This window comes from Macaca nemestrina, chromosome X (assembly GCF_043159975.1).
Source record: "Macaca nemestrina isolate mMacNem1 chromosome X, mMacNem.hap1, whole genome shotgun sequence".
Taxonomy (NCBI): Eukaryota; Metazoa; Chordata; class Mammalia; order Primates; family Cercopithecidae; genus Macaca; species Macaca nemestrina.
The window spans coordinates 12959251-12974027 of record NC_092145.1 but is presented as its reverse complement, the minus strand read 5'-3'; the positions used below and the strand labels follow the sequence as shown (position 1 = coordinate 12974027).

The 14777-nt window shown below is 36.9% G+C and overlaps 1 long non-coding RNA gene across 1 annotated transcript in view; it reads right to left on the bottom strand.

Annotated features, from left to right (window-relative positions):
• Positions 1 to 2044: 2044 nt before the first annotated feature.
• Positions 2045 to 14777, bottom strand: part of LOC139360726 (uncharacterized) — a 105078-nt gene continuing 92345 nt past the window's right edge. The window contains exon 3 of the long non-coding RNA XR_011618203.1: positions 2045 to 2683. This is a non-coding gene — a long non-coding RNA (uncharacterized lncRNA). The remainder of the gene's footprint in view (positions 2684 to 14777) is intronic.

The window sequence follows — 14777 nt, the reverse complement described above, 5'->3', positions numbered from 1 at the left end:
GCAGGGACGGAGGTTACGAATGGGCTCAGCAACATGTACTTCCACTCACCAAGGCTGACCTGGCTACGGCCACTGCTGAGTGTCCAATTTGCCAGCAGCAGAGACCAACACTGAGTACTTGATATGGCACCATTCCTTGGGGTGATCAGCCAGCTACCTGGTGGCAGGTTGATTATATTTGACCTCTTCCAATATGGAAAGGACAGAGGTTTGTCCTCAGTGGAATAGACTTTTAATCTGGATATGGGCTTGGCAATCCTGTACACAATGCTCCTGCAAAGACCACAATTCGTGGACTCACAGAATGCCTTATCCACTGTCATGCTATTTCATATAGCATTGCCTCTGACCAAGGCACTCACTTTACAGCTAAAGAACTGTGGCAGCGGGCTCATGCTCATGGAATTCACAGGTCTTATCATGCTCCCCATCATCCTGAAGCAGCTGGATTGATAGAATGGTGGAATGGCCTTTTGAAGTCACAGTTACAATGCCAACTAGGTGACAATACTTTGCAGGGCTGAGGCAAAGTTCTCCAGAAGGGACTTGGAAGAAGCATGTATGCTCTGAATCAGCATTCAATATATGGTACTGTTTCTCCTATAGCCAGGATTCATGGGTCCAGGAATCAAGGGGTGGAAGTGGAAGTGGCACTACACACCATCATTGCTAGTGATCCACTAGCAAAATTTTTGCTTCCTGTTCCTGCCACATTACATTCTGCTGGTCTAGAGGTCTGAGTTCCAGAGGGAGGAACACTGCCACCAGGAGACAAAACAACAATTCCATTAAACTGGAATTTAAGATTGCCACGTGGACGCTTTGGACTCCTCCTACCTTTAAGTCAACAGGCTAAGAAGGGAGTTACATACAGTGTTGGCTGGTGTGATTGACCTGGGCTATCAAGATGAAATCAGTCTACTACTCTATAATGGAGGTAAGGAAGATCATGCATGGAATACAGGAGACCCATTAGAGTGTCTCAGTATTACCATGCCCTGTTATTAAAGTCAACGTGAAACTACAACAACCCAGTCCAGGAAGGACTACAAATGGTCCAGATCCCTCAAGAATGAAGGTTTGGGTCACACCACCAGAAAAAACAAAAACAAAAACAAAAACAAAAAACCACCTGCTGAGGTGCTTACTGAAAGCAAAGGGAATGCAGAATGAATGGCTAGTAGAAGACAGTAGTAATCAATACCAGCTATAAACACGTGACCAGCTGCAGAAATAAGGACTGTAACTGTCATGAGTATTTCCTCCTTCTTTTGTTAAAAACATATTTGCACATGTATACACTAGTACTAAGAAACTATCTTCACTTTATTTCCTTTTCCTTTATCATGTGACATAAGATTTGTTGACTTCATATCAGCATTTATGTATTGATAACTTCATGTAATGGTATTTGCACTGGCAATTGGTGCGTTTCTGGTTGCGTGAAGAATTGTATTACATTAGGTATAATTATGACCTTATAATCGTCTTTATTTGAAGATTATGTATGATCTCAGGAGATGTGTATGGGTTCAAGTTGACAAGGGTTAAACTTGTGATGGTTAATACTGAGACTCAATTTGATTGGATTGAAGGATGCAAAGTACTGTTCCTGGGTGTGTCTGTGAGGGTGTTGCCAAAGGAGATCAACATTTGAGTCAGTAGACTGGGAAAGGCAGACCCACCCTTAATCTGGTGGACGCAATCTAATCATCTCCCAAAAATATAAAGCAGGCAGAAAAAAGCAAAAAGGAGAGACTGGACTAGCCTCCCAGCCTACATCTTTCTTTTGATGCTGGATGCTTCCTAACCCCCAACATCAGACTCCAAGTTCTTCAGTTTTGGATCTCAGACTGGCTCTCCTTGATCCTCAGCCTGCAGACAGCCTATTGTGGGACCTTGTGATCATGTGAGCTAATACCTAATAAACTCCCCTTTATATATATATATATGTATGTTCCATTAGTTCTGTCCCTCTAGAGAACCCTGACTAATACACTGAGCTAATTGCAGCTCATTTTAAAGTTTTTATTTTATTTTTTAAATCAAGACAAGAGTAGGAGGCTTTTTTTAAATCAACACACTTTGGATCTTTGATTCATAAGAACATCTAGAAACATAATCAAATCCTGGCGTTTCTGCCACTTCACTGTGAGAATTTCTCAACCTGTCTTCCCCTAGATCATCCAGAAGCCAGAAGCTTATCTTGCAATCAAGATCTGCTTACAGACCCAACGGCAGCTACTAGTTTGTCTTTCCTGAGCATCTTTCCACTTTAAGGAGGAAAGACAGACAAGTAATATGCACTAAGTGTATACCAGGTGTTCTCCCATATATAACTTCATCCTCAGGCTTCCCCTGAAAAGTAAAGTTTATCAGTGCCTTTATCAGAGGAGGCAACTGAGGAATTGAGGTTTGGAAGTAACCTCTGCAACAACGCTCAGGTAGCAAGTAGCAGAATGTGTCTGACTCCTCAAGCTGTTTTTTGATGCACGACACGGAGATGTCTCTAAGCTCCTGACAGTTTTTCTTCTCTGCTTTCAAGTCCTGTTTCTTCAGAAGCCTCTGAACCAGAAATAGAGGGATTACTGTCACACTGTGTCTCCCCCACTGTCTGCTGCTCACCCACCAAGTCAGCCTTTCCAAACTGGCATTCCCTTCATCCTCCTCGTCATGCTGCAGACTGAAATAGAAAATATGGTGGGACTTAAATACTTTTTCTGGCATATTTTCCATAGAACTAGGTTTGTTAAGATAGTGAAAAAAATAGAAAGAAAAAAATACTGTTTAACTTCCTCATGAATTCAGCTTATAGATTAAGAACATTTTAAATCTACGTGTCTCAGGGAACACAAGGAATTCTAATTCCATTTACCATGCACTTGGTGCACATTTGAAAAATTGTTCTTATTAAATTATTAATATAAACTCATGCATTAGAACACACATAGATCTTCATATTATAGAAAAATGACTTCTAAACATTATAGAACTTACCTTATTATATATAGCAGAATTTCCATTATTATTAGAGATCTGAAACTAATGTATTATATTATTTAGTTTCTCCTCACTTCTGTGTTTCCTTTGTTTTCCTTCCATTTTGTTTTGTCCTGAAAAGATTTAGTAAGTAGGCCCTGTGTCAGGGGTTGAGAACAATGAGGTGACTAAGATAGGACATTTACCAAATTTCACCCTGTCAGTGTTTTAGCGGAACATTCATCATTCACAAATGTGAAACATTCATGGGGACAGTAACACCTAGGATTTGTTTACTATGTGAAAAATCACAATTAATTAACAAAGTCATTCATTCTTAATAACTACAAAAAGTAGGGCCTGTTATACTCATTTAACTGATGAGGAGACTAAAGTTCAGATAATTTTAGTGACTTTCCATAGATCACACAGCAAGTAAGAGGTGGAGTCAAATTAGCATGCTAGTCTGCCTGACTCCAATGTCTGTGGTGAATTATGTACCAACCATGGCCTTTATTTTCTTTTATGCCATAATATTTTTTTTCTTGTTTCACTAATCAAACAAACATATTATTTTAGTTACAGAACATTAGATTTAGAAAATCAAGAACCCTTAGGAAAATATTACATTAGTGTTTTTAATCATAAAACATAACCTAATTAAATCACTTATCAGACATACACAATTGAAATAAAGAATACCAAGTAGAATAAAGTCATTTTATTCCATTGAAAAAGCATTTATGGCATCCTATGGGCAAAACACAATTGAGAATATAAAGATTAAAAAGCCATGGACCCCCAGGACTTAGAGCTTGGAGTCTGACCGGGGAGTCAGAGGCATATAAATGACTTCAGTAACAAAGCTAATGACTTTAAATACAGTAAAAAGAGGTTCAGAAAACATTGTGTGGGATTTGTAGGAAAAGAGATATTAGGTCTCCACAGAAACAATTGAGTTATACTTTTTAAAGGGCATTGGATCTAATATTAATTTTTTAAAAATTAATAATTGCTTGAATAAATAGGCAAAAGTCATAGAAGACAGGGTGAACTGTTTGAGCAAAGGTCAAACCTAGTACTTTTCAACTCTTTTCATTCATGGTCACCAATCTGTAGACGACTAAACATGAAAAAATGACCAAATATCGTTATCTAATTTCTCAATAATGACAACATTAAAATTTGAGTGAATATTTAATCACATCAGTAGGCAAGAGATACCAACAAATTCCTTGCACACAGAAAGCATTAAGAGGTGACGTCTGATGAAGCAGGACAGGAGGAATCATATTATATAAACCCATTCTCATAATAATCTCATCAATTAGAATCACAGAGAAGCTCATGATTCAGCAGATGTCAATGGTTGGAGGACTGGGAAATTAATGATAAACATGCCACTTGATCAATCAAACATCCTTTTTCCTTTACTGAAACTATGATATTTACAGTAGCCAAACACATACCCACTAGGCAGAAAGAGAGAAAGAGAGAGAGGTCGGGGAGTGGGGAGATGCCAGAAAGAGGAGGAAATTCCTCTCAAAATAATTAAACAGCCCCAGAGAAAATTTCTCTTTGTTCCTGGCAATAATCTGTCTCCTGGTTTAATAATCCACCATTCCTCAAGCCCTGCCCAAGGGTAGAAAGAGGTACAAGGCTGAAGACAGTAATATTAAGTCAAAGTCTGCATAAGAAAGAGTTGGACAACTAACCTCACTCCTCTATTAGACTTGCAGAATGCCTGCATCAATTGCATAGCCTGTAGGCAAGTTAGCCCTGTGTAATATGGGCATGTCACTTAACCTTCCCAAACCTAAGTTTTCTGATCTTTAAACTGAAAAAGATAATATATAACCTCTCTATTTGTTAAAGAAACTTTATTAAATCTGACATGACAAATATTTCATTAGAATTCTCATATGCTGAGATAACATGGAGGGATTAGAATACATAGATTCCGAGTTCGTGAACATTGGGTTGCCATGTGCAGAAGAATGAAACTAGACCCCTATCTCTCAACATATATAAAAATCAATTCAAAATGGATTAAATGCTTAATAGAAGACCAGAAACTATAAAAGTACTGCAAGAAAATTTAGGGGAAACTCTTTTGGACATTGGTTTAGGCAGAGACTTTATGTCTAAGACTGCTAAAGCATAGGCAACAAAAACAGAAATAGACAAATGAGATTTCATTAAACTAAGAAGCTCCTGCACAGCAAAAAGAACAATCAACAGAAGTTAGTGGATAACATGAAGAATGGGTGAAAATATTTGTAAACTGTTCACCCAACAAAGGACTAATGGCCAAAATATACAAGAATCTCAAACAACAGGAAAAAAAAAATAATAATCCCATAAAAAAGTGGGAAAGGACATTAATAGACATTCCTCAAAATAAGACATACAAATGACAAACAGGTATATCAAAAAATGCTAAACATCACTAATCATCAGAGGATTCAAATCAAAATCACAATGAGATATCATCTTACCCCAGTCAGAATGGTTAATATATAAAAAGACAAAAAATAATGCATGGTGGTGAGGATGCGGGAACTCATACACTTTGGTTGGAATGTAAACTAGTACAGACACAATGGAAAAGAGAAAGAAGATTTCTTAAAATACTAACAATAGAATTACCATATGATCCAGCGATCCCCTTACTGGGTATCTATCTAAAGAGAAAAAGATAAATAAATATCTCAAAGGAATACCTGCATTCACGTGGTTATTGCATAGGTATTCACAATAGAAAAGACATGGATCAACCTAGGTGTCCATCAACGGATGAATGGACAGAGAAAATGTGGTGTATATACACAATGGAATATTATTAGGCCATAAAAAATGATATCCTGTCCTTTTCAGCAACATGGGTGGAACTGGAGGTTATTATATTAGATACCTATTATGGGGAGGGGGGAGGGAGGAGGGATGGCACTGGGAATTACACCTGATGTAAATGACGAGTTGATGGGTGCTGACGAGTTGATGGGTGCAGCACACCAACATGGCACAAGTATACATATATAACAAACCTGCATGTTGTGCACATGTACCCTAGAACTTAAAGTATAATAAAATAAATAAATAAATGAAGTAAGCTGGGTGCAAAAGGACAAATATCACATATTATCTATCACTTTTATGTGGGAGCTAAAAAATTTGATCACATGGAGGTAGATGGTGGAAAGACAGATAACAGAGACTGGGAAAGGTGAGTGGGGAAGCAGAAGGATGGAAGTGTGTTAAAGGACACAAACATGCAGTTAGACAGAAAGAATGAATTCAATGTTTGATAGTAGAGTAACTATAGTTAACAAAAATGTATTGTAGTTGGATGATGGACACCCCTAAACACCATAAATTCCCCACTGCATATTATATACAAGTAACAAAATTTCACATGTACCCAGTAAATTTGTACAAATACAATGTTTTTAACAGAAAAGCAAATTATGCAACTTTTCAAGAAATTAATATTGTATGTATAAAAAATACAGGGTATCGTTAATTAAGACCTATTTTAAACCATCTTCCGAACAGTTTAGAGTTGATTGTATCTAAGCTAATATTTGAGCCGGGCCTTCAGCATTCGTGTAGGATTTAATGACAAAGCCTATACATGGTATAGACAAAAGCACAGGGATAAAGATATTTCAAATGAGTTTGGAAATTAGCTTGAATGGAGTGAGGTTTCACAAAGAAGGAAATAATTGGGAATCAGATTGAAAGGGTAGATGAGGAAAGGTGATGCCATTATTTTATAGATTCAGACCAAAATATACATATTTTGCCTGAAGTTACTGGAAAATTGATTGCGGCAGAGTAGAGTTTCATGAGATGAGGCCCCTATTAATAAATGAAGTTTGAGCAGTCTGAGGATTAGATACGTAAATCCGTATCAATAATCGAATCCTTCATATTTGAGCAAGCTCTCCTACCCTATAATATATATCCATTTGTGTTAACATTATTTATTTATTATTTATTTATTTTTGAGATGGAGTTTTGCTCTGGTTACCCAGGCTGGAGTGCAATGGCATGATCTTGTCACACTGCAACCTCTGCCTCCCGGGTTCAAGCGATTCTCCTGCCTCAGTCTCCTGAGTAGCTAGGATTACAGGCATGCACCACCACACCTGGCTAATTTTGTATTTTTTAGTAGAGACGGGGTTTCTCCATATTGGTCAGGCTGGTCTTGAACTCCCGACCTCAAGTGATCTGCCCACTTCAGCCTCCCAAAGTGCTGGGATTACAGGCATGAGCCACCACACCTGGCCCATTTGTGTTAACATTAAACAATCATTATCAGAATGTTCATAATAGCTGGACTTTATTGAGAGTGTTCAACAAAATTGGCCTAAAAGTGTTTATTTTTTTCCTCACCCACTGCTGTGGCACAGCGACCCTAAGGAACACTCCCTCCTAATGCGGGTCCCATTGATCCACAAATTCTCTCTGGGCTCCACCTTCTGTGTTCATCCTTTCAAACTGTGCAGTCCATCCTATCTGTCTCTGTTTCCAGGACGTTTACTGCTAGAGCTTTTCTAACCACTTTGTCCCTCGGATTGATGCTTTGGATCAGTTCCTAAGTCTCCAACCTGGCTTCACCAGAGTTACTATATAGTGCTTTTTCCCCTTGTGTTCAGAAATGGGAGTCAACCCCACTTCTGCCTCAGCCTCCAGTCCTTACTGCCAGCCCATACAGAGCCCTAGTTCTCCTCTTTACCCGAGTAGGGCATTCAAACACTGACTCCTTCCTTACTTCATGCTAGGCCCCCTGCCAGGTGCTTTAAGCAAGTAATTGCTATTAACATTCACAACAGTTATGTCATGTCAATTTAATTATTTCCATCTTCCAGGTGAGAAAATTAGGTTAAGTTAAATGTTTTAACCATATGTCCCGTCACGCAGCAAGTAAACTGGATTCCAAATGAAGTCTGCCACACTCCATAGCCTGAACTCTTTCCAACTCATCACAATGCCTTTACCTTTGGGGTTTTCTTTACCATGCACACTGTTTGGATTTTAAAGATATTGATCATGTCGTGTTGGTTACAGGAAAAAACACTTCAATCACTTCAACTACTTATCTTGGAATATTATCTTCAGTCAGCTCATCATTTAGTTGTTCTTTTCTTGTCATGATACACAGTGAACTGTATATCCATACGATCCACTATGACTATATATCTATATGAAGATATAGATATAGTTGGCTCTATTTATCATTCCCCTGAAACATACTATTGATTTGCTGAGAATAATAGTTTTAACAATTGCACTCATGATTAATGTGGCTTAGCTAAAGCACAGAATGGTAATTCGGGTGTATGGGTAAATAGAGAATATTCTAATGTTTGCATCATTTTCTTTAATTTTACCTTGGTTGCTGTGCTTTGAAATCAATGTGAAGAGAAACAAACAAATAACATGTATGGTGTTGCACAGCATTAAAGTCAAAATGTGCTATAAACAAAGACTGCATATTTTAAAACAGGGTGAAGGAGCAATTTTCTTTAAAAGCCAATAATTTGCTGCTAACTACTAAGGGAAGAAGCTGTTCCTTTGTTGGCCCATCTTCATTGCCAATCTATTTTTCTAAAATTGCAAGTACTTACATAAAATTAAATACAAAGGAGTTCAAGAACATCTTTGGATTTCAAATTCAAAAGATAGCTCGTTATATGTATAACGATTTTGTCCTACAAGGTTACCCTGTAATTTTTTTTTCATTTTAATTAAAAAGCAAGACTACTGAGGGGCCTACACTAGGGCAAAGTCTCTTTGGACGTGTTGCCATAACTCAAAGCACACGTAACAACCTGCTTCAGTATGTCACGGAAAGAGGCCACCTGAGAAAGGCAGAGTGAATGCATATTTCAGAACACTCCTAATATGCAGAGGAAAAAAAGAGAAAGGAAAAAAAAAGCCAGTCTCACCCAACAAAGGCTAAAAGCTAGACTTTCTCTAGCTTGTAAGACAGGACCAAGGGTTTCGTACTTCATTTTGCCTGACAGTATTTTTATGAGAAAAATACAAATCAAAACAATGGGATGAAATGGTTAAGAGAAAGAAAACAGCATTGTAGTTCATCTTGATTATTGTCAACAACATGAAACAAGGTTCTTCTCTGAAGAAAGCATTTTATGAGTGGCATATTTATGTAAAAGTGCACTTGATAAAGAAAGCTGACTATATCCAGCATTGTTTGAAGGGCGGAGCACCAATTTTAAATCTAATATAAAACCACCGGATTTGGTTCGATGTTATTAAAGGTTACAAAATGTGATTTATAAATATTTCATATGATTCATGTCCTTAGGTTAGTTGTTGATTTGTTTATTTTTGCTGCTTTTTTACAGCGCTATCATATTATTTGTAAAATTCTGTTTTTATATGTTATAAAATAAATTTGCATAATAAAAAAGCTTATCACAGGAGAAAACCAATGGTTAGACTACTAAGTAAGTGCACTTGACGTTTTTTATTACCATTGTTTTAATCAGAAGTAAACCTCACTGGAATGCAATTCAGTTGTAATTTACTGAGTTTTTTGGGTGACTACAAGTGAGGAAACTTACTAACTTGCTGAGTGACCTTGCATAATTTGCATAAGTTACTTAACCTCTATAGGCTTCAGTTTTCTCATCTGTGAAGTACAAAACATCCTTAATACATGAACTCTAATGACCCTTGCAGCTATAATACTCAATGAATTTCTTTAGTGGTGAGTATAAAAATGTTAACTCAAAACATCTCTAGATACTGATAAATAAAGCACGGTTCATTCAGCCATGTTCAAAAAATTCTACAATTATTTATTATTGCCTTGCACATTTATGCTTCCTCCCTCAATTAAAATGTTATATATTAAGAAAGAGAAAATGTTCAACAAACTACAAGATAAAGGAACACATAGGTTAAGGTTACTGTTAAGGAGCTATAAGATGGTAGAATGCAGAAATATCACTCTGCCAAAGATGATATTCAGTAACGATTATGTGAACAGAAAAATACAAAGTTACAGTTAGACAGAACGAATAAATTCTGGTCTTCTACTAACAATGTACTGTGTATTTCAAGATAGCTAGAAGAGAAGAGTTTGAATGTTGTCATCCCCCACAAAATGATGAATATTTAAAATGATGGATATAACAATTACCCTGACTTGCTCATTACACAATGTATACATGCATTGAAACATCACACTGTATCCCATAAATATGTACTATTATTATGTGTCAATTATAAACAGAAAAGTATTGATGAAGAAAAAGATATGTAGAGAAAGTTGCACACAGTGCTGTCTTCAAGAACAGAAGCTTCGTTTAATATGAGGAATGTAAAAGCAATGACGTGGGTGAGATGCTGCCTGTAAATAAAATGCTGCTACAGATATGGGGAGGGTGAGGCTAAAGGCAGGCATTTTCTTCAGGAAGCAATTCCAGTAATCCAGGAAAAAGGTAAAAAGTGTTTGAACTGGGGTGTTGGTAGTACAAAAGTAAAGAATAAGGCTGAAGTCACGGATATTTGGAAAAAATAAGGGATGAGTTTTGGTGGAAGAATAAAAAAAGATGATAGACGGACAAAGAGTAATAAAGAATGTCTTGTGAGATTTGGAAACTGAGGGTAACCTTAAAGAACAGAAACACATGTATTAAGGGTACTGATAAGGAGCTAGAACAAGGTAGAATGAAGAAGTATCATTCTGCCAAGGATCATGCAGTGAAGACAGAAACATCAAGAAAAGGAGCTGAAACTGGCACAGCCAAAAAAAAAAAAAAAAAAAAAAAAAGGAAAAATGTGGTTGTATGCGTGATGCAGGAAAGTTCTGTCCAGGTTTTCAGACAGTAGACAATTAGAAATGAGAAACATTTCACGCTGGAATCCATGACACAGAAGTGATCATTGAAGGCTTGAAAACAAATGATATTCATGAAGGATAGGGTAGCAGGAGAGAATATTAGAGGCATGAGGCCATAAATAGAGGATACATCTTGGAGCAGTGTGATACTTAACTATTACTAGGTAGGCATGTATACAGATGGCCCCAATTACTATGGTTAAACTTGTGATTTTTTTTTTCTTTGCTATAGTGTGAATGTGACACAAATTCAGTAGAAGCTGTACTTGGAAGTTAGAAGTTTGATCTTTTCCCAGGCGAGCCATATGTGGTGTGATGCTCCCTTGCTACACTGGGCAGCACAGAGAGCCACGGTTCCCAGTCAGCTATGAGATCGGGAGGGTAAACAATTCGTATGTTGCAGCGTATTGTGTTGCCAGCCTTTTCTGGATACTGTGTTTTGTGTTTTTGCATCCCATCATGTCCGTAAAATGCCCATCTGTGTACAGTATTCAATACTTTATTATAAAATAGGCTTTGTGATAGATGACTTTGCTGAACTATAAGCTAATGTAAGTGTTCTGAGCACATTTAAGGTAGGCTAGGCTAAGCTATGACGCTTGGTAGGTTAGGTATTTTAACTGCATTTTTGACTTACGATGTTTTCAACATATGATGTGGTCATCAGAATGTAACTCCATTGTAAGCTGAGGGGCATCTATAGTCTCCTTCATGACTGCTGATAGATAAATCACATGTTTGTGTTTTTGACAAACTAGATTACCCAATTAGATAGATAACAAATGGAATTTTAAACCCAAAAATCTCAGACAGGTGTCAGCTAATTTAGAAAGCTTGTTTTGCCAAAAGTTGAGGATGCACCCCTATGACACAGCCTCATGAGGTCCTGACGACATGTGCCCAGGGTGGTCGGGGGACAGCTTGGTTTTATACATATTAGGGAGACATGAGACATCAATCAATACATGTAAGAAGTACATTGGTTGCATCCAGAAAGTTGGGGACAACTGGAAGCAGAGAGGGGGCTTCCAGGTCACAGGTAGGTGAGAGACAAATGGTTGCATTCTTTTGAGTTTCTGATAAGCCTTTCCAAAGGAGGCCATCAGATATGCATTTATCTCAGTGAGCAGAGAGATGACTTTGAATAGGATGGGAAGCAGGTTCGCCCTGAGCAGTTTCCAGCTTGGATTTTCTGTTTAGCTTAGTGATTCTGGGGGCGCAAGGTAGTTTGCTTTCACAGAATCTAAATATGAATATGATAAAAGGAATTTGATCCTTTCATTTTCTTCCAGTGTTTTGAGGTGGAAATAAGAAGCCTCAACAATAATGATAAATTATTACAATTTGTAATGTTAGTGTTCATTTACTGAAGTTCAGTCTGTGCCAGGACAGTCGTTTAGGAAAATCAGATAAATAATGGTTGTCATCAAGGAGTTTATTTTCTAACTCTAAGGAAGGGCAGACTGACCTCTCAGCAGAACTAAAAGCAGAAGGTTTTCTTTTTCTCCTTTACTAAATATTTGCCAGTCCAAGTTTTAGCCTGTTCATGGGGAAAAAGAAGCAGAAACTTGAACCAGGGATCGTATCTTCAGGAATTTTGAATGTAAGTAGACATGACTATAATGAAAATGTTCAGTCTGAAAGGGTCTAGCAGATTGGGCCTTCTTTTGTTGACTTTTGGAGTTAAAGGTTTAGGTAAGAGTAGAAGGGTTCATTTTAGTGGGTCTCTTTGTTACCCAAAGAACCAATTTAATTCCAACCACATACCTAAGCCACCCCATGACACTTCTCACAATTTTCTGAACTGAATCAATATAATAGAAAATGTATTCACAAACTCCATATTGCACTGTTATTAGAAAAAAGCAAAAGTAGCTTAAAAAGTATTATCTTGGTTGAAGAAACAAGAAATAATTAAACATTGGAGATTTTGGCCTATGAATAAGGTGAGTGCATAAAAATATCCCCAAGAAATTCATGTTGCTTTCAAAGAATATTGAAATATTAAATCCACCCTAACATCCAGGAGATAGATTCTCTTGATGTGTGTGTGTATTTTTCTTTAATGCAGCCAACCTTATATTTTTGTCTTCATAAACAGGTAAAGAATTTGATGAAGTGACTGTAGCCCACCAAGTGAAAACACAAATAATTTTCTGTATTTTTTCTCATTTTGGCAATAAAATAATGTTGTTATATTTCTTTTAAAAATACAGTCATATTAGCTCTACACTGAAACTTGGACTGTATGAATATGAAACTGTTACTTTATATTCAAATCTAGTCTAATTATAAGATTGTGCAATCTTGCTGTAAATCTTGGTTTCTTGTCTTCAAGATAAATGTTGATATAAAGATTATAGCAAGGAATTAAACAAAAATTATTCATGAAATTTGCCTATAACTTTTATGTTTATCAAAGGACAGCTGCTAAAATAAGCCCCTTGGGGTTATCCCCAACTCCCCATAATTGTTTAAACTTCTGCCTGTGTTTTGATGCCTGTGTGTCAAAAAGGTTGCTAAAGAAGAATAAAAGCAAATATTGAATTTGGAGAATTTGACTTCAGTATTTGAAGTTTCAAATTTATTGCTTTGTTTTTATTATTTACATCAATTGATATTTGAAAAAGGACGCTTTTTCTCAGAAATTGACTTAGTTTATTGGTGTTATTGTTGCTATATGATGCATTTTGATTATGATTAAACCTGTTTTTCCCCAATGTCTTTCTAAAAATACCCTTACAATGAATTTCTTTTCCCAATATAAGTGACCCAATTACATTTGATTCTTGGTGTATGTGGGTGGGAGATGGAAGGGTCCAGTATACTACTACTATGCTTTTCTAGGCTCCAATGAAAGCTGAATCTCCTTCAGTGTCTATCACCAGTCTTTTATCCCATAATCTCTTGGGCAAAAAGAAAAATCCACTGTTCTCTCTGCTGCAGAAATACAGAAAGCCAGCATGACTCCACTGCACAGGTACATACAGTGCATGGATATAAGAAATGGTTGAAACCAGCCTGTTGACAAGAGCTTGAAATTGTGATATATAGTAGGACAACATTAGTAGCTCTTTTAACCTGTCATCTATAAGTCTATCACCTATCTTTCTATTTATCTATCAACTTACTTACCTATCTGTGATTTTGCCATTGCTGAAGTCTTAATTTAATTCCTTGTAATACCTTTCCTCTAGGGTAATTTTTCTGTTATTCACTTTGCCTATATTCCCTCCCCATTATAAACCATCCTGAATTCAACAGCAATGGTAGTTCCTTTAAACCATGACCCTGATCATGTCGTTCCTACTGTTCAAAACCCTGCATTGAGTCCCCATTCAAGGGCCATCTCTATTAAACTTCTTGGCCTCCTCTTTGGTGCCTCCTTTTTCTATAACATGCCGCTCATCTCAGTGAACCATACTCCATGTTGCTTTCTTACCTCTATGCTTCTAGTCATTGCTCCCTCTAATGATGATCTTTTCTCCCATAACCTTATAAGTAAATCCTGTTGGTCATTCAGACTTTAGTGCAAATATCACATTCTTTATCTCATTTTTTAAGAATCCCCCACTCTCTTTCTACCTGCTCTCTCAGTTGGAAGTATCTTTTCCCTCTTCTGAACACTTACAGCCTTTATGAAACTTTCTTTCACAGAACTAACCATTGTCTACCTCTTTCTGTGTTGTAGGTAATACATTTACACATCTGACTGTCTTATTTTTTCTATTATTCTATTGTTATGTTAAGGGGACTACAGAATTGTGTTTATTTTTGTGCCCTTCACAATGCCTGCACATTGTATATAAATGCCTTACAGTTATTAAAAGAATAAATAACCACTGTTGCTAATATGCTTAAAGATAGAGTAAGAATCTCTATTCAAAGCACAATGGATTGTATTGCATCTTTATAATGA